The following is a 20,533-nucleotide window of genomic DNA, read 5'->3' on the forward strand; positions in this document are numbered from 1 at the left end:
GAATTTTCAAAATTTTGCTATTTTAGAACAGTTTCCATGGCAACATTTGAAAATTCCAGTCACACTGCTGCTTCATATTGTGCTCTCCATAATGTTATACCATAATATAACATTTAAGGGCTGTAGAATTAATTTAACCCTAATGTTCTGGAATATTCCATGAAATTTTTCATATTTTTGCTGTTTCCATGGCAATGGCAGCCATGTTTTTAATTCCAAAGTCAGGTGCACAACAAGACATGGTGATCAACATTATGTTATAGTTCCATCAACATTGGTCCATTCAGTTCCGAGAACTAAGCTGGACAAAAAGTGTGGAATAAGAATAATAAAAAAGAATCGAACAATAACAATATGTCACCCGACCTCCGTCAGGGTGACATAACTAGATTTGTAATTGCTAGCAATAACGGATGGCACCCTCGTCCCCCATTGCCAGGCGAGCGGCAGCCATTTTGAAAATTTCAAAGTCAAAGAGTGCATCTACACATGCAAGTCATCATTTTTGTAAAATTTCATTAAGTTTGGAGCATTTTGAAATTTTGGACAATTTTGCTGTTTCCATGGTTACGGCGGCCATTTTGGAAATTCCAACTTCAAAATGCAACTCCGCACATGTCAGTTACTATTCCTGTAAAGTTTCATGCAGTTTGCAGCATTTTAATTTTTTTGGAAATTTTGAACATTTGTGCTGCAACCATGGTTACAGTAGATAATTCCAAAATTCTAAAAGCGTACATCTCTTTGCCACATGTCATGTTATATATCAATACAGTTTCATTAACTTTGGTGCACTACTCTCTGAGAAAATGCTGGTTTTATGCATTTTTCCATAGGGTCAATGCAAAACTTGGCCCCAGTTTCCATGACAACGGCGGCCATTTTGAACTTTCCAAATATTGTCTTGACATCTTGGCATACTGGAGAATATTTTCATAAAGTTTCATCCAGCTGGATGTTATAACGAAAGAGTTAGAATTTTTGATATTTGAGCTGTTTCCATGGTAACGGCAGCCATTTTGAAAATTCCAAAGTCAAACTGCAAATCAGCACATGCCAGTTAACATTCCTGTGGAGTTTCTTCCAGTTTGGACCACTTTGATTTTTTTCGCATTTGTGCTGTTTCCATGGAAACGGCGGCCATCTTTTACCATTCCATAGCAAGGTGCACAACTTCAAGTGGGGTTCTTCATTATAGTTGAGTTCCATAAACATGGGTAGGTTCAATTCTGAGAACTCGCGCGGACAAAATGTGTGGAAGAAAAATAAAAATAACTAGATTTGCCATTGCAAGCAATAGCGGATGGCACCCTTCCCCTATTGCCAGGTGAGCGGTAGCCATGGTAACGGCGGCCATTTTGGAAATTTCAAACTCAAAAGTCAAGTCTACATTAGCTGAGCAACATTTGTTATAAGTTTCAATAAATTTGAAGCATTTTGAAGTTTTTCGTATTTTTGCTGTTTCCATGGTAACGGCGGCCATTTTGAATATTCCAAAGTCAAACCCCCGCTGCAATTTTTCCCCTCCACAATCATATACCATTTAATGTCTGTAGAATAAATTAAACATTGATGTTCTAGAATGTTCTGTGAAAATTCAAAGTTTTGACCTTTTTGCATTGTTTCCATGGTAACAACAGCGATTTTGGAAATTCCAACGCCAAATTCCACATCTTCCAATGTTGCTCATCGTTACTGTGAAGTTTCATTAAGTTTGGAACATTTTTAGATTTTTGATTTTTTTGGAGTAGTTTCCATGGCAACATAGTAGTTCCAATGAGTGCCAAAATCATCCAAAACCTGTATATAGTGGGCACCTACATTGTATTAAAATATAATGATTCTGAGTTAAATAGTATCCAAATAGTTCACCAAAACAAAAAACTGGATTTTTTCACATTTGTTTTGTTTCCATGGTAACGGCGGCCATTTTTTACCATTCCACTGTCTCTTGCACATCTTAACATGGCGGTTCATATTATGGTATAGTTCCATCAACATTGGTATGACCAGTTCTGAGAAATAGTATGGACAAAATGTGTGGAAGAATAAAAATAATAACTAGAATTGCCATTGCAAGCAATAGCGGATGTCACCCTGGTTCCCCAATTGCCACTAAACGACAGCCATTTCGAAATGTTCCATCAGTAAATGTAGATATATCCATAACAAAAGATCTTTCTTTCAGTTTTCATAGCTTTATGTACGTTTTTCTGTTCTTAACAATTGTGCCGTTTCCATGGCAACGGCGGCCATTTTGAAAATTCCGAACTCAAAAGTCAAGTCTACATTAGCTAGGCAACATTTGTTTTAAGTTTCATTAAATTTGAAGAATTTTGGAGTTTTTCATATTTTTGCTGTTTCCATGGTAACGGCTGCCATTTTGAAAATTCCAAAGTCTTACTTCTTCTCCAAATTGATCTCTCCATAATTATATACCATCATATACCATTTAATGTCTCTAGAATAAATTTAACACTTATGTTCTGGAATGTTCCATGAAAAATTCACCCCCCTCAAATTATGTCTAGAGACCCCCCAGTTGAAAAAAAAATGTAACATGTTGAAGTGTGCATGACTCTCTTAATATCATAGAAGTTTCATATCAATTGGAACACATTTCTATTTTTCACATTTTTGCTGTTTCCATGGCAATGGCAGCCATTTTTTTAATTCCAAGGTAAGGTGCAAAACTGCACATGGTGATTAACATTATGTTATAGTTCCATCAACATTGGTCCATTCAATTCCGAGAACTAAGCCGGACAAAAAGTGTGGAATAAAAATAATAAGAAAAAAAGAATCGTACAATAACAATATGTCACCCGACCTCCGTCAGGGTGACATAATAATAAAAAGAAAAAAAAGAAACGAACAATAACAATATGTCACCCCAACTCCGTTGAGGGTGCCATAACTAGATTTGCGATTGCAAGCAATAGCGGATGGCACCCTTCCCCTATTGCCAGGTGAGCGGTAGCCATGGTAACCGCAGCCATTTTGGAAATTCCAAACTCAAAAGTCAAGTCTACATTAGCTGAGCAACATTTGTTATAAGTTTCAATAAATTTGAAGCATTTTGAAGTTTTTTGTATTTTTGCTGTTTCCATGGTAACGGCGGCCATTTTGAATATTCCAAAGTCAAACCCCCGCTGCAATTTTTTCCCTCCACAATCATATACCATTTAATGTCTCTAGAATAAATTAAACATTGATGTTCTAGAATGTTCTGTGAAAATTCAAAGTTTTGACCTTTTTGCATTGTTTCCATGGTAACAACAGCGATTTTGGAAATTCCAACGCCAAATTCCACATCTTCCAATGTTGCTCATCGTTACTGTGAACTTTCATTAAGTTTGGAACATTTTGAGATTTTTGAATTTTTTGGAGTAGTTTCCATGGCAACATAGTAGTTCCAATGAGTGCCAAAATCATCCAACACCTGTATATAGTGGGCACCTACATTGTATTAAAATATAATGCTTCTGAGTTAAATAGTATCCAAAAAGTTCACCAAAACAAAAAACTGGATTTTTTCACATTTGTTCCGTTTCCAGGGTAACGGCAGCCATCTTGAAAGTGCCACCCCCAAAAAGCAAATCTTCATTTGGTGGTTAACAACATGGTATAGTTCCATCTTCTTGTGGCCATTCATATGAGAGTTCCAGACTGGACAAAAATGTGTGGAAGAAAAATAATAAAAAAAACAAAAAGAAACGTAGAACTAGATTTGCGATTGCAAGCAATAGCGGATGGCACCCTTCCCCTATTTCCAGGTGAGCGGTAGCCATGGTAACCGCAGCCATTTTGGAAATTCCAAACTCAAAAGTCAAGTCTACATTAGCTGAGCAACATTTGTTATAAGTTTCAATAAATTTGAAGCATTTTGAAGTTTTTTGTATTTTTGCTGTTTCCATGGTAACGGCGGCCATTTTGAATATTCCAAAGTCAAACCCCCGCTGCAATTTTTTCCCTCCACAATCATATACCATTTAATGTCTCTAGAATAAATTAAACATTGATGTTCTAGAATGTTCTGTGAAAATTCAAAGTTTTGACCTTTTTGCATTGTTTCCATGGTAACAACAGCGATTTTGGAAATTCCAACGCCAAATTCCACATCTTCCAATGTTGCTCATCGTTACTGTGAACTTTCATTAAGTTTGGAACATTTTGAGATTTTTGAATTTTTTGGAGTAGTTTCCATGGCAACATAGTAGTTCCAATGAGTGCCAAAATCATCCAACACCTGTATATAGTGGGCACCTACATTGTATTAAAATATAATGCTTCTGAGTTAAATAGTATCCAAAAAGTTCACCAAAACAAAAAACTGGATTTTTTCACATTTGTTCCGTTTCCAGGGTAACGGCAGCCATCTTGAAAGTGCCACCCCCAAAAAGCAAATCTTCATTTGGTGGTTAACAACATGGTATAGTTCCATCTTCTTGTGGCCATTCATATGAGAGTTCCAGACTGGACAAAAATGTGTGGAAGAAAAATAATAAAAAAAACAAAAAGAAACGTAGAATAACAATATGTCACCCAAACTCCGTTTAGGGTGCCATAATAACAATATGTCACCCAAACTCCGTTTAGGGTGCCATAATAAGAAAAAAAAGAAACGTAGAATAACAATATGTCACCCCAACTCCGTTGAGGGTGCCATAACTAGATTTGCCATTGCAAGCAATAGCGGATGGCACCCTTTCCCCATTGCCAGGCCAGCGGCAGCCATTCAGAAAATTTTTGCTGTTTCCATGGCAACGGTGGCCATTTTGAAAATTCGAAACTCAAAAGTTAAGTCTACATAAGCTAGGCAAAATTTGTTTTAAGTTTTATTAAATTTAAAGCATTTTGAAGTTTTTCATAATTTTGCTGTTCCCATGGTAACAGCGGCCATTTTGAATATTCCAAAGTCAACCCCGCTGCAATTTTTTCCATCCATAATCATATATACCATCATATACGATTTAATGTCTCTAGAATAAATTTAACATTGATGTTCTGGAATGTTCTGTGAAAATTCAAAGTTTTGACCTTTTTGCATTGTTTCCATGGTAACAACAGATATTTTGGAAATTCCAACGCCAAATTCCACATCTTCCAATGTTGCTCATCGTTACTGTGAAGTTTCATTAAGTTTTGAGCATTTTGATATTTTTGAAATTTTTGGTGCAGTTTCCATGGCAACATAGTAGTTCCAATGAGTACCAAAATCATCCAACACCTGTATATAGTGGGCACCTACATTGTATTAAAATATAATGATTCTGAGTTAAAGCATATCCAAACAGTTCACTAAAACAAAAAACTGGATTTTTTCACATTTGTTTCGTTTCCATGGCAACGGCAGCCATCTTGATGGTGCCATACCCCACTGCACTATAGAATGTGGTGGTCTACATTATGGTATAGTTCCATCAATATTGTTCAAGCCAATTCCGAGAAATAGCATGGACAAAAAAGTGTGGAAGAATAAATATAATAAGACAAAAAGAAACGAACAATAACAATATGTCACCCCAACTCCGTTGAGGGTGCCATAATAACTAGAATTGCCATTGCAAGCAATAGCGGATGTCACCCTTCCCCCTATTGCCACTAAGCGGCAGCCATTTCAAAATGGTTTAACAGTGAATGCACATATGTTCATGGCAATTCATCTTTCTGTAAATTTTCAGTACATTCAGAGCATTTTAAAAAAATTAACATTTTTGCTGTTTCCATGGCAACGGCAGCCATTTTGAAAATTTCGAAGTCCAAAGTCTGATCTGTATTTGCCAGTTAACAATAATATCAAGTTTCATTAAGTTCAAAGCATTTTGAGAAATTTTGAATTTTTTGCAGTTTCCATGGCAACGGTGGCCATTTTGGAAATTCCGAAGTGAAAAGTCTCATATAGACTTGCCAGTCAACAATCATATTAAGTTTGATCAATTTTGGAGCATTTTGAAATTTTTGAAATATTTGGTCCTGTATCCATGGTTACAGAAGAGTTCCAATGATTGTCAAAATCATTCAAAACCTGTATATAGTGGACAACTACATTGTGTAAAAATTTGATGATTTCAAGTTCAAGCATACCAAAATTATTCACCAAACCCTGAGGTTTTTAGAGCATTTTGACACTTATGCACTGTTTCCATGGTAACGGCAGACATTTTGGAAATTCCAACGCCAAATTACGCATCTACCAATGTTGCTCATCGTTACTATGAAGTTTCCAAAAATTTAGAGCATTTCCATATTTTGGAAATTTTTGGTGTAGTATCCATGGCAACATAGCAGTTCCAATGATTGCCAAAATCATCCAAAACCAGTATATGCCCGGCACCTACATTGTATCAAAATATAATGATTCTAAGTTAAAACATTTCCAAATAATTCATCAAAACCAAAAACTGAAATTTTCCATTATTTTTCGGTTTCCATGGTGATGGCAGCCATTTTTTAGTTCCAAAGTTGCACTGCAACTGGAAAGTCAGGGTTCCTTGTTATAATGCACCATCATTCAGATTGGTTCCTTTGGCTCTGAGAAAACTGCCGGACAAAACTAGGTGGAAGAAAAATAATAATAATAATAGTGAAAAAGAAACAGAGGAATAGCAATATGTCACCCGACATTGTCGATCGGGTGACATAATAACTAGATTTGTAATTGCTAGCAATAACGGATGGCACCCTCGTCCCCCATTGCCAGGCGAGCGGCAGCCATTTTGAAAATTTCAAAGTCAAAGAGTGCATCTACACATGCGAGTCATCATTTTTGTAAAATTTCATTAAGTTTGGAGCATTTTGAAATTTTGGACAATTTTGCTGTTTCCATGGTTACGGCAGCCATTTTGGAAATTCCAACTTCAAAATGCAACTCCGCACATGTCAGTCACTATTCCTGTAAAGTTTCATCCAGTTTGCAGCATTTTGATTTTTTTTGGAAATTTTGAACATTTGTCCTGCAACCATGGTTACAGTAGATAATTCCAAAATTCTAAAAGCAGGCATCTTATTGCCACATGTCATGTTATATCTCAATGCAGTTTCATTTACTTTGTTGCAACACTCTCTGAGAAAAAGCAGATTTTATGCATTTTTCCATAGGGTCAATGCAAAACTTGGCCCCAGTTTCCATAACAACGGCGGCCATTTTGGATTATCAAAATATTGTTTTGACATCTTAGCGTACCGGGTAACATTTTTATAAAGTTTCATCCATCTGAGTGTTATAACGAAAGAGTTAGAATTTTTGATATTTTAGCTGTTTCCATGGTAACGGCAGCCATTTTGAAAATTCCAAAGTCAAATTGGAAATCAGCACATGTCAGTTACTATTCCTGTGGAGTTTCTTCCAGTTTGGAACACTTTGATATTTTTCGCATTTTTGCTGTTTCCATGGAAACGGCGGCCATCTTTTACCATTCCATACCAAGGTGCACAACTTTACATGGGGGTCCTCATTATAGTAAAGTTCCATCAACATTGGTCCATAGGATTCCGAGAAACACGACGGACAAAATGTGTGGAAGAAGAATAAGAAAAACTAGATTTGTAATTGCTAGCAATAACGGATGGCACCCTCGTCCCCCCATTGCCAGGCGAGCGGCAGCCATTTTGAAAATTTCAAAGTCAAAGATTGCATCTACACATGCAAGTCATCATTTTTGTAAAATTTCATTAAGCTTGGAGCATTTTGAAATTTTGGACAATTTTGCTGTTTCCATGGTTACGGCGGCCATTTTGGAAATTCCAACTTCAAAATGCAACTCCGCACATGTCAGCCACTATTTCTGTGAAGTTTCATCCAGTTCGCAGCACTTTATTTTTTTTGGAAATTTTGAACATTTGTGCTGCAACCATGGTTACAGTAGATAATTCCAAAATTCTAAAAGCGTACATCTCATTGCCACATGTCATGTTATATATCAATACAGTTTCATTTACTTTGGTGCAATACTCTCTGAGAAAATGCAGATTTTATGCATTTTTCCATAGGGTCAATGCAAAACTTGGCCCCAGTTTCCATGACAACGGCGGCCATTTTGAACTATCCAAATATTGTCTTGACATCTTGGCATACTGGAGAACATTTTCATAAAGTTTCATCCAGTTGCATTTTATAACGAAAGAGTTAGAATTTTTGATATTTTAGCTGTTTCCATGGTAACGGCAGCCATTTTGAAAATTCCAAAGTCAAACTGGAAATCAGCTTATGCCAGTGAACATTCCTGTGGAGTTTCTACCAGTTTGGAACACTTTGATTTTTTTCGCATTTGTGCTGTTTCCATGGAAACGGCGGCCATCTTTTACCATTCCATAGCAAGGTGCACAACTTCAAATGGGGGTCCTCATTATGTTATAGTTCCAACAATATTGGATCACTCAATTCTTAGAAACACGATGGACAAAATGTGTGGAAGAATAATAAAAATAACTAGATTTGCCATTGCAAGCAATAGCGGATGGCACCCTTCCCCTATTGCCAGGCGAGCGGTAGCCATGGTAACGGCGGCCATTTTGGAAATTCCAAACTCAAAAGTCAAGTCTACATTAGCTGAGCAACATTTGTTATAAGTTTCAATAAATTTGAAGCATTTTGAAGTTTTTTGTATTTTTGCTGTTTCCATGGTAACGGCAGCCATTTTGGAAATTCCAAACTCAAAAGTCAAGTCTACATTAGCTGAGCAACATTTGTTGTAAGTGTCCGAAAATTTGAAGCATTTTGAAGTTTTTTGTATTTTTGCTGTTTCCATGGTAACGGCGGCCATTTTGAATATTCCAAAGTCAAACCCCCGCTGCAATTTTTTCCCTCCATAATCATATACAATCATATACCATTTAATGTCTCTAGAATAAATTAAACATTTATGTTCTAGAATGTTCTGTGAAAATTCAAAGTTTTGCCCTTTTTGCATTGTTTCCATGGTAACAACAGCGATTTTGGAAATTCCAACGCCAAATTCCACATCTACCAATGTTGCTCATCGTTACTGTGAAGTTTCATTAAGTTTGGAACATTTTGAGATTTTTGAATTTTTTGGAGTAGTTTCCATGGCAACATAGTAGTTCCAATGAGTGCCAAAATCATCAAACACCTGTATATAATGGGCACCTATATTGTATTAAAATATAATGATTCTGAGTTAAAGCATAACCAAACAGTTCACCGAAACTAAAAACTGGATTTTTTCACATTTGTTCTGTTTCCATGGTAACAGCGGCCATTTTTTACCATTCCAATGTCTCTTGCACAACTTAACATGGCGGTTCATATTATGGTACAGTTCCATCAACATTGGTTTGACCAATTCTGAGAAATAGTATGGACAAAATGTGTGGAAGAATAAAAATAATAATAATAAAAAGAAAAAAAAGAAACGTAGAATAACAATATGTCACCCCAACTCCGTTGAGGGTGCCATAACTAGATTTGCGATTGCAAGCAATAGCGGATGGCACCCTTCCCCTAATGCCAGGTGAGCGGTAGCCATGGTAACAGCGGCCATTTTGGAAATTCCAAACTCAAAAGTCAAGTCTACATTAGCTGAGCAACATTTGTTATAAGTTTCAATAAATTTGAAGCATTTTGAAGTTTTTGGTATTTTTGCTGTTTCCATGGTAACAGCGGCCATTTTGAATATTCCAAAGTCAAACCCCCGCTGCAACTGTTTCCCTCCACAATCATATACCATTTAATGTCTCTAGAATAAATTAAACATTGATGTTCTAGAATGTTCTGTGAAAATTCAAAGTTTTGACCTTTTTGCATTGTTTCCATGGTAACAAGAGCGATTTTGGAAATTCCAACGCCAAATTCCACATCTTCCAATGTTGCTCATCGTAACTGTGAAGTTTCCTGAAGTTTGGAACATTTTGAGATTTTTGAATTTTTTGGAGTAGTTTCCATGGCAACATAGTAATTCCAATGAGCGCAAAAATCATCCAACACCTGTATATAGTGGGCACCTACATTGTATTAAAATATAATGATTCTGAGTTAAATGGTATTCAAATAGTTCACCAAAACAAAAAACTGGTTTTTTTCACATTTGTTTCGTTTCCATGGTAACGGCAGCCATCTTGACGGTGCCATACCCAGTTCGCAAAACTTCGTATGCTGGGTAACATTATGGTATAGTTCCATCACCATTGGATTATACAGTGCCAAGATATGGACTGGACAAAAAGCGTGGAAGAAAAATAAAAATAATAAGAAAAAAAGAAACGTAGAATAACAATACGTCACCCCAACTCCGTTGAGGGTGCCATAATAAGAAAAAAAAGAAACGTAGAATAACAATATGTCACCCCAACTCCGTTGAGGGTGCCATAATAAAAAGAAAAAAAAGAAACGAACAATAACAAGATGTCACCCCAACTCCGTTGAGGGTGCCATAATAAAAAGAAAAAAAAGAAACGTAGAATAACAATATGTCACCCCAACTCCGTTGAGGGTGGCATAATAAAAAGAAAAAAAAGAAACGTAGAATAACAATATGTCACCCCAACTCCGTTGAGGGTGCCATAACTAGAATTGCCATTGCAAGCAATAGCGGATGTCACCCTTCCCCCATTGCCACTAAGCTGTAGCCATTTCAAAATAATAAAACAGTGAATACAGATTTATGAATTGCGATATATCTTTTTGTAAATTTTGAGTTCATTTAGAGGATTGTCAAAAGTTTCACATTTCTTCTGTTTCCATGGCAACGGCAGCCATTTTGGAAATTCCAAACTCAAAAGTCTCATCTGTACATGCCAGTTAACAATAATACTAAATTTCATTAAGTTTTGAGCATTTTGAAAATATTTGACATTTCTGCAGTTTCCATGACAACGGTAGCCATTTTGGAAATTCCAACTTCAAAAATCTCATGCAGACCTGACAGTCAATAATCCTATTAAGTTTCATCAATTTTGGAGCATTTTGAAATTTTGGAAATTTTTGACATTTTGGTTGGTTACTATGGTAACAAAGACTTTTCCAAAATTTTAGTGGCAGAAACCACATTGGTTCATGGGAGGGAATATACCATCAGAGTTTCAATGGATTTGACCTACCATTTTAAGAGAGTAAATGCCACTTTTTAAGGGTTTTGAAGCATTTTTACCATTTTTGCATTGTTTCCATAGTAACGGTAGACATTTTCGAAATTCCAACGCCAAATTTCACATCTTCCCATGTTGCTCATCATTACTGTGAAGTTTCATAAAATTTGGAGCATTTTAATATTTTGGAAATTTTTGGTGTGGTTTCCATGGCAACATAGTAGTTCCAATGAGTGCCAAAAATCATCCAAAAGAAGTATATAGTGGGCACCTACAATGTATCAAAATATAATGATTCTAAGTATAAGCATCTCCAAATAATTAACCAAAACCAAAAAGTGGAATTTTTCACATTTGTTCCGTTTCCATGGTAACGGCAGCCATTTTTAATAGTCTTCAGACCCACTGCAACTCGAAATTTTTTGTTCCTCATTATAGTTTACTATAATCAAGAGTCAGGTTTCATTGTCTCCAAAAAAGCTGCCGGACAAAAATCATTGGAAGAATAAGAATAACTAGAATTGCCATTGCAAGCAATAGCGGATGTCACCCTTCCCCCATTGCCACTAAGCGGCAGCTATTTTAAATTTGTTTAACAGGGGATGCATATGTATGCATGGGTATACAGTATTTAAACTTTCATAACATTAAAAGCATGTTTGGAAATTGAAAATTGACAATTTTGCAGTTTTCATGGCAACGGTGGCCGTTTTTGAAACTCCAAAGTAAAAATCTTATTTATAGTTAGCAGTTAATAATATTTCAACAAAGACTATTTACACTTCACAGAAGATTTAGTGAACTCAAGTTAATCACATATTAAGCAGTAGTTAAAACAAAGGGCAATGGTTACAAAAGGACTATTTACATTTCAAAGACAAATAAGGAACTCAAAACATTACATTTTATTCACATTTAAAGCAGCAGTTAAAACCATGGGCAATAATTTGAACCAATACTATTTACAGTTCAAACAAGATTTAGTAAACTGAAGTTACTCACATTTCTAAGCAGCAGTTAAAACAATGGACAGTAATTATAAAAAGACTATTTACATTTCAAAGATATTAAGGGAACTGAAAACCTTCACATTTTTAAATAGCAGTTAAAACAATGGAGAATGATTCCAACAAAGACTATTTACACATCAAACAAGATTTAGTGAACTGAAGTTATCAACATTTTGAAGCAGCAGTAAAATTAAAAGACACTGAATTCAAAAAGACTATAAGTGAACCTAAATCATTCACATTTCTAAGCAGCAGTTAAAAACAATGGGCAATGGTTTAAAAAACAAAAAACAAAAAAAAACACAATTTTGTGAATTCAAATCATTCACATGTTCAAGCAGCAGTTAAAACAATGGTTCATGGTTTAAAAAAGATTATTTACATTTCAAAGACTATTTAATGAACTCAATTCATTCACATTTAAAGTAGCAGTTAAGCAATGAGCAATGGTTTCAAAAAGACTTTTTACATTTTAAACACTATTAGTGAATTCATTACATTTACAGTTTCAAGAAGTAGCTAAAACAAAGAGCAATGGTTTAAAAAAATATATCTACATTTTAAATTCATTACATTTACATTTTGAAGCAGTAGTTAAAACAAAGGGCAATGGTTACAAACCGACTATTCACTTTTGAAAGACGATAATGGCACTGAAAACTTTCATATTTGCAAGTAGTCCGAAAAATTGGGCAATGGTTCAACAAAACTATTTGCATTTCAAATACGATGAAGTGAAATATAATCTTTCACATTCTCAAGCAACAGTTGATAAAATGGGCAATGGTTTCAAAAAAGACTTTCAAACACAATTTTTTTGAACTCAAATCATTCACTTTTCCAAGCAGGTGTTAAAACAATGGGCAGTGGTTTCAAAAAGACTATTTACATTTCAGACACTAGTAGGGAACTCAAATCATTCACATGTTCAAGCAGCAGTTAAAACTATGGACAATGGTTTCAAAAAGACTATTTACTTTTCAAACACAATTTTGTGAACTCACAAAATTCACATGTTCAAGGAGGTGTTAAAACAATGGGCAGTGGTTTCAAAAAGACTATTTACATTTTAAACACGATTTAATTAACTGAAAAAAAAATCAAAATTTCAAGCATTAGTTAAAACAATGGGCAATGGTGTTTTATAAAATACTATTTACATTTCAAAGACATTAACATTTTAAAGTAGCAGTTAAACAATGAGCAATGGTTTCAAAAAGACTATTTACATTTTAAAAACTATTAGTGAATTCATTACATTTACATTTTAAAGCAGTCGGTAAAACAAAGAGCAATGAACGCATTCTATTTGAAAAAGAGAATTTCTATTTTATTCTCTTTTTTTGGTGGTTTCAAATTCGGTTGACGATGTGAATTGAAATAAACACTTTTTGTCAACAAATCTATAAGTTAATGGAAATGAGCTTACATGATTTTATCAAATTTGAGGAAATCTCCCCACTCAATGAAGAAAACTAGTATTCTTGAATTGAAAAACGTACCAGTGGGGAAAATCCCCACATACACTACACATATAAAACCAATAACATTAGAATGGGGAAATATCCCCACATTCACATCTACAACCAAAAACATCAGAATGCCGAAATTCCCACGATAAGATTATTAATTGGAAAATACAAGCTTTAATATTGCTGACCATCAAATGGGGAAATTTCCCCATAATCTCATTACGTTCAAATCATAGAAAATATTGTTGACTATCAATTGGGGAAATTTCCCCATAATCTCATCATGTTCATATTAGATATTGTTGACTACAAATTGGGGTAATTTCCCCATAATCTCATCATGTATATTGTTGACTTCAAATTGGGGAAATTTCCCCATAATCTCATACGATTCAAATTTACGGCAAATCAAATAATTGTATGTACTAAAACTGTCATCCCAAGTCGTGAAATTTAGACAGTGTTTAGACAGTTGACTACTTATGAAACAAATGTGTACCAATGAGACAACTCTCCATCCAGGTCCCAATTTGTAAAAAAAACCAACTTTATAGGTATAAAAAGGTCATCAACACGGAGCCTTGGCTCCTACCGAACAGCAAGCTATAAAAGGCCCAAAATGACTAGCGTAAAACCATTAAAACGGGAAAACATAAGGTCTAATCTATATCAAAAACGAGAAACGAGAAACACTTATGAACCACATCAACAAACGACATCTACTGAACATCAGATTCCTGACAAAATGTTTGAATATTTTGTGGTTATCCGTATGAAGAAGGCAGAATGTTTTGAATACAGATTGCTTTTAAACACGAGGAGCTTACTTTAAATCGTCATCATTAGGAACAGACCTCCTTAAAAGAGAGGCAAATGATACCAGAAGAAAATTCAAACTCATAAGTCGAAAATAATCGGACAACGCCATGGTTTAAAAAGAAGACCAACAGACAAACAATAGTAAAAACACAACATAGAAAACCAAAGACAAAGCAACAAGAACCCACAAAAACACAAGGGATTGTTATATTCTTACGAAACCACAAAAACCACAAAACGCACACAAACAAGGAATTTAAATCTATGGTTGTTTAAAATGTAATAAGCAGACACTACCGACCGCACTACTAAAAAGCAATTCCAATCAATTTGTTATACCAAATATCGATATTTTCAAATTTCAAATAGTTTTCCTGAAGCTGTTGATGTTCAGAAAATATCTATCCTGTATGTAAACGGTGGTTATGTTTTAGTGAATTTATAAAAGTAATTCTGTTAATGATGAAACTCAATAACTTGCACAAGTACATCATCATAAATTTTAATATGCTAGGATTGTGTTTACTAATTACTATAAAAAGTGCTCTATGACACATTGTTACATATTTTAATATTGCAACTATATTGAACAGCTTTATGTGCATAATGTTGTAACACACTTGGCGATTCTACGCACATCTATCTGTTGTTGATGATTTTTGCATACTTTTTCATCTATTTATTTTCGTCGTTGATGTTGTCTCATTGATGGTGTGATAATTACTTCTTATTCTACATACAGTTTGTCATATTAAATTACAAGCACATTCAGACCAAACAAGCTAATTATGTGAATGTTTGTTTTTTTGTCATTAAGATACCATGATAATGTCCCAATATAGATTAAATAACATATATAACCTTGTTCATTCTTGTATACATGTATAAATATATAGGATCATTTGACTGATGTTAAATGTCTTTTGTTCAAGGACAAGGAAATACACCTTCCTTTTGTTGTTGATATTGTTTATTATATCCTGTTTTGAGAACATTATCAGATGACTTGTGAGTTTCTTGTAAGTTCATATATATATGAAAGTGTTTTGTTAAACAAAACACCTTCAGCTGAATTCATCTCGATGTCTTTTGTCGTCTGCAAATACGACTTTGTAACCTGTAAAATAGAGACTATCCAATCAAAGGGACAGAAAACCAAACACAAATTATGTATATACAATTAGATCAAACATATATACATCTTTCCTTTCATATGATGTTTCCCTAGACTTTATCGAAATGTTGACTCCTTAGTGAGTCTTTTACTTCGAATGATATGTGCATTGTTTCTGTTGATTGGACATGTGATGCTCTGTGTTCTCTCCAGATACGCCAATTTTCTCAGCCAATAAATGCAAACGGTCATTTTTATATAAATTAGACCGCTCTTCGTTTTCCTGTTTGAATTGTTTTACACTAGTAATTTTTTTGGGCCCGTTATAAAAGGTGTCAGACCACCAATTAAAAGTCCCTATCTGTTCAACCAAATTTTGCAATTTTCATAGATTTCTAAATTTTTTATCTTAAGTTTAACCTCTTACAAACCAGGTATGTCCTGAATTGTACAGGTATCACCTTTCTTCATTCCAATTTTCGACATACCTTTAAAGCCATATAAGAAAGAAGAGACCTTCCGAATGGATGTACCACTAAAAATAACCCCTGGTTTTCTTGAAATCTTAAATTAGTATACTATGGAGCGCATTAATCCTCAATTTTTAATTTCAACTCATAGACAAGTAAATTTGGGCTCAAAATGGTCTTAATATATTTCTCTTTCACCAAAAGTTTCATTTCTGCAAATTTGTTGTGTAGTTTAAGTAAACAATGACATCAAATGCACTATTTTTTGTCCCGAGTAGGCCTACTTTTACGTTCTAAATTTGAGGGAGTAATTGGTGGTCTGACACCTTATAGCTTGCTGCTCGGTATGAGCCAAAGCTCCGTGTTGAAGGCCATACCTTGACTTATAATTGTTTACTTTTATAAAAAAAATTCATGGATGGAGACTTGTCTCATTGGCACACATACAACATCTTCCTATATCTATGATATAGCCTAGAGTGCACAATGTGGCCTTAAACAAAAAAAAAAAAAAAAAACTACCTGACAATCAATCAACTCATTACTCATCGTTCTTTTGTAATCTCTCTTTAATGTATATCATGGTTTACCTGATCTAGTTTTTTCTAGGACTGTTGCATTATACCATTTCTTCTCCAGTTTCCAGAAGCCCATTACTTTTTCGTTCATTGCGAAATCCTGATAAAAAAATTTAAACAATGTAATCTTCTTTAGAATTTCACCTCTGTTTGAATGCTGCTTTTAATTTTATTAAAATGATATGTTTTAAACTAAATAGGAATACAAAGATGTGGTATGATTTCTAGTGACAATATCACATAGACGTAAATTGATTTGGATGTAAGCAGCTATATTTTACTGTACAATATTCAACAATAAGCAATCATATGCCGTAGTGTAAGCTTAAAAAATACGATTTAACATAATGTCAAACAAGAATGTGTCCATAGTACACGGATGCCCCACTCGCACTATCATTTTCTATGTTCAGTGGACCGTGAAATTGTGGTCAAAACTTAAAATGAAGCGAACGGACGCACGGACGAACGAACGGACGTACGGACGAACGGAGGCACAGACCAGAAAACATAATGCCCCTCTACTATTGTAGGTGGGGCATACAAATTTAAACGTGAATATCAACGGCCGATAAATAGAAATGCTTCATAGATCACAAACAGCAACCAAAACGACCACTAAATTACTGATTTGGGACAGACATTTAACATGTACAAATGTGGCCCAATTTAACGTCAAGTAAAAAACAAACAAATATTTCAATTAAGTGTGAAATCATTCCAGCAATGACACATTACTGGAAATAATTATTAGATTATTTTTGAAGTTCACAAAAAATGCAAATGTATCATGATGTTCCAGGTTTACACCCCCTCCCCACCTTTTCCGCGAACTGGATCCCAACCGGTTTTCCAAAGAAAGCTGAATTATAACACAACGTGCAAATCTAAACTTAAAAATAATATAAATATATGTTTTTGTTTTAGGTGCTCGTTGATATTTTGCGGAGAAGACAGAAATATAACGGTTGATAGCTTAAAACTACATTGCATACACATGTTATATATTTCACTGATTCACTTTGCCGAAGGCATTACAATTTTGTAATCTAAGTTTCAGTAAATTATTTCATAATCCACGACATGGGACTAGCAGAAACAAATAAAACATACTCATACTTCATACTCACATTTGTTACTTCCAATGATCTGATGTTTATCTGATTCTCAGGTATCTTCATTTCCTTTGAAAATAATTGAGTTTGTAAATCAAAGTAATCAGTGTTTTGTTTAATTGACTAACCACACATACTGAAACGTCTCGTCCGATTCACTAATCACTGATTTCATGTGGAAATTATTAAAGAATAAGCTCTAACTACAAGTATCGCATAAACTTGACATTTTAAAATATGATGACAATGAGCATGATGAGGTGAAGGTCAGATAAATCCTGTCAGACAGATGTATACACAGAGTTCGAGTCAGCCTTATCCGGCCATCTTTTAAAAATCAAATATCTCGAAATGAGCTCCATGACATTTCAATGTATTTAGCTTATTTTGAGGCTTATCTAATGCTCTTCCGGGTAATAGTAACAATCTTAAATTCTTGCTTTATTTAATTTCACCTAAGTTCATCCTCAACTTACCTCGTTTGCATGTAAAGTTCTTGACTCGAGCTCAATTGTCATCTCTGTTTCCTATCAAAATAATATTTTGTTTTGATAAAAACTGTCACATTTTTACATCGAGCACACATTTTACTCGACTAGTCTCGACATTCTCTCGACTGTACTTAACTGTACTTTACACAATTTTGCGCCTGTCCCAAGTCAGGAGCCTCTGGCCTTTGTTAGTCTTGTATGATTTTAAATTTTAGTTTCTTGTGTATAATTCGGAGTTTAGTATGACGTCCATTATCACTGTACTATTATGCATATTTTAGGGGCCAGCTGAAGGACACCTACGGGTGCGGGAATTCTCGCTACATTGAAGACCCATTGGTTGCCTTCGGCTGTTGTTTGCTCTATGGTCGGGTGGTTGTCGCTTTGACATATTCACCATTTCCTTTCTCAATTTTATTTAGTGTACTCGACTATGTCTCTACTTTACTTAATTAGTCTGATTCAGTACTTGATGATCTTTGTGTAGTCTGAAAGGGTCTTGACCAATGCTCGACCTGTCTCGACCTGTCTTGACTAGTCTCGACCTGTCTCGACTAGTCTTGACCTTCAAATTTAGTTTTGACTGGTGTAAATCAGCCCATCTAACTAAATTAAATATTGATCTTACAAAATTCAAGCTTATTAGGTAGTTTATTTTATTGCTGTGAAATGAAAGAATTTAATTTTACATTAGGTAAAAATTAAAATTATTATATAAATTCAGATAGGCATCTTTAATTTTTTTGATAACTTTTTCAAATCAACTTGGATTTTCATCAAACTATGTAGCTATCTTAGATATATATTAAGCTTACTAAATCCCAGGTCATTTTATTTTTTCTTGTATTGCTGTCAAATTCAAGAATTAAATTAATCTATTTATTTTTATCTATTTGTGTTACTAAGGAAGCTACCATTTAATTTCTACATGTTCAATGACTAACAACATGAACAAAAGTCTTACCACGGATATGATTCCACGCCTTTAAGAAGGTTGATCTTGAAAATAAAGTCCTTTTGAACTGGTCTTTAAATAAGGATTTCTGTGTATCGAAATCTTTAAGCTGAACACTTTGAACCTCTCCATCCACTCCTAAAACCTGAAATATTCAAATAAGTCAACGAAATGTATTGCTTGACCCTTATAGGTGTAATTTTGCAATAAAGATTAGTATAAACAAAAACCATAAAGCCTTGAACCTGATCGCATTCAGTTATATTTAGAAAAAAATATATGCTTTGCGAATTGATGTATATCATGTATTTAGGACGCCAAAATCTAGGACGCAATTACATCGGACATTTTAAGGGCAAACGTATTTACCCATTTCAAGGCAAATATTTGTAGTCAAATATAGTTAAAAGAACAATTGCATCAATGCCAATTTTACAACAACATAAATGAATTAATATCTTCCTTTTCTTAAAAATTGTTTCACCTTTTAAATTTTTCTAGCTATTGTAGTTTTCAAGATTATAGGAAAAGTTAGCTTACTACCAATTTAATGCTTTGAACTCTGGTGGATAGCTTTCGCATTCGCATTTTCTTAAAAACGTAAAATATTGGTAAAACTCATCCTGTTACTGATAATTTGAGTATTTGTAACTTATGTGCAAATTGCGTATTGTTGATCATTCTTGCTACATCTATTTTAGATGTTAAAATAATTGGCTATAACGCAAAAGTCATTATTATATATCATGTATATAGTGCTATAACTAAACTTCTAGATTTGATCTTTTCGGTAATGCATATGATGCCTTCATTATTATTTTTAATGTATCTTTTATAGTAACTGTAGACTATTTTGAAACAAAATGAAACTAGAGGCTCTAAAGAGCCTGTGTCGCTCACCTTAATTGGTCTATGTGAATATTAAACAAAGGAAGCAGATGGATTCATGACAAAAATGTGTTTTGGTGATGGAAATGTGATTGTACATCTTACTTTACTGAACATTCTTGCTGCTTACAATTATCTCTATCTATAATGAACTTGGCCTAGTAGTTTCAGTGGAAAATGTTAGTAAAAATTTACAAATGACTACTAAGGACAATAACTCCTTAGGGGGTCGATTGACCATTTCGTTCATGTTGACTTATTTGTATATCTTACTATGCTGAACACTATTGCTGTTTACAGTTTATCTTTATCTATAATAATATTCAAGATAATAACAAAAAACAGCAAAATTTCCTTAAAATTACCAATTCAGGGGCAGCAACCCAACAAAGGATTGTCCGATTCATCTGAAAATTTCAGGGCAGATAGATCTTGTCCTGATAAACAGATTAATTTTGATCTAAATGCTTTGGTTTTTGAGTTTTAAGCCAAAAACTGCATTTTACCCCTATATAGTTGGTTGGCCGGGTCACCGGACACGTTTTTAAACTAGATACCCCAATGATGATTGTCGC

The 20,533-nt window shown here is 34.3% G+C and overlaps 1 long non-coding RNA gene across 1 annotated transcript; it reads right to left on the bottom strand.

Annotated features, from left to right (window-relative positions):
• Nucleotides 1-15,537: 15,537 nt before the first annotated feature.
• Nucleotides 15,538-19,132, bottom strand: LOC139512736 (uncharacterized). The gene is made up of 4 exons (XR_011662326.1): nt 19,080-19,132; nt 18,101-18,151; nt 17,640-17,693; nt 15,538-16,609 (listed from the first exon to the last, which is right to left on the bottom strand). It is a non-coding gene; the product is annotated as an uncharacterized lncRNA (long non-coding RNA).
• Nucleotides 19,133-20,533: the final 1,401 nt, after the last annotated feature.

Source organism: Mytilus edulis, chromosome 2 (genome assembly GCF_963676685.1).
Source record: "Mytilus edulis chromosome 2, xbMytEdul2.2, whole genome shotgun sequence".
Classification (NCBI taxonomy): Eukaryota; Metazoa; Mollusca; class Bivalvia; order Mytilida; family Mytilidae; genus Mytilus; species Mytilus edulis.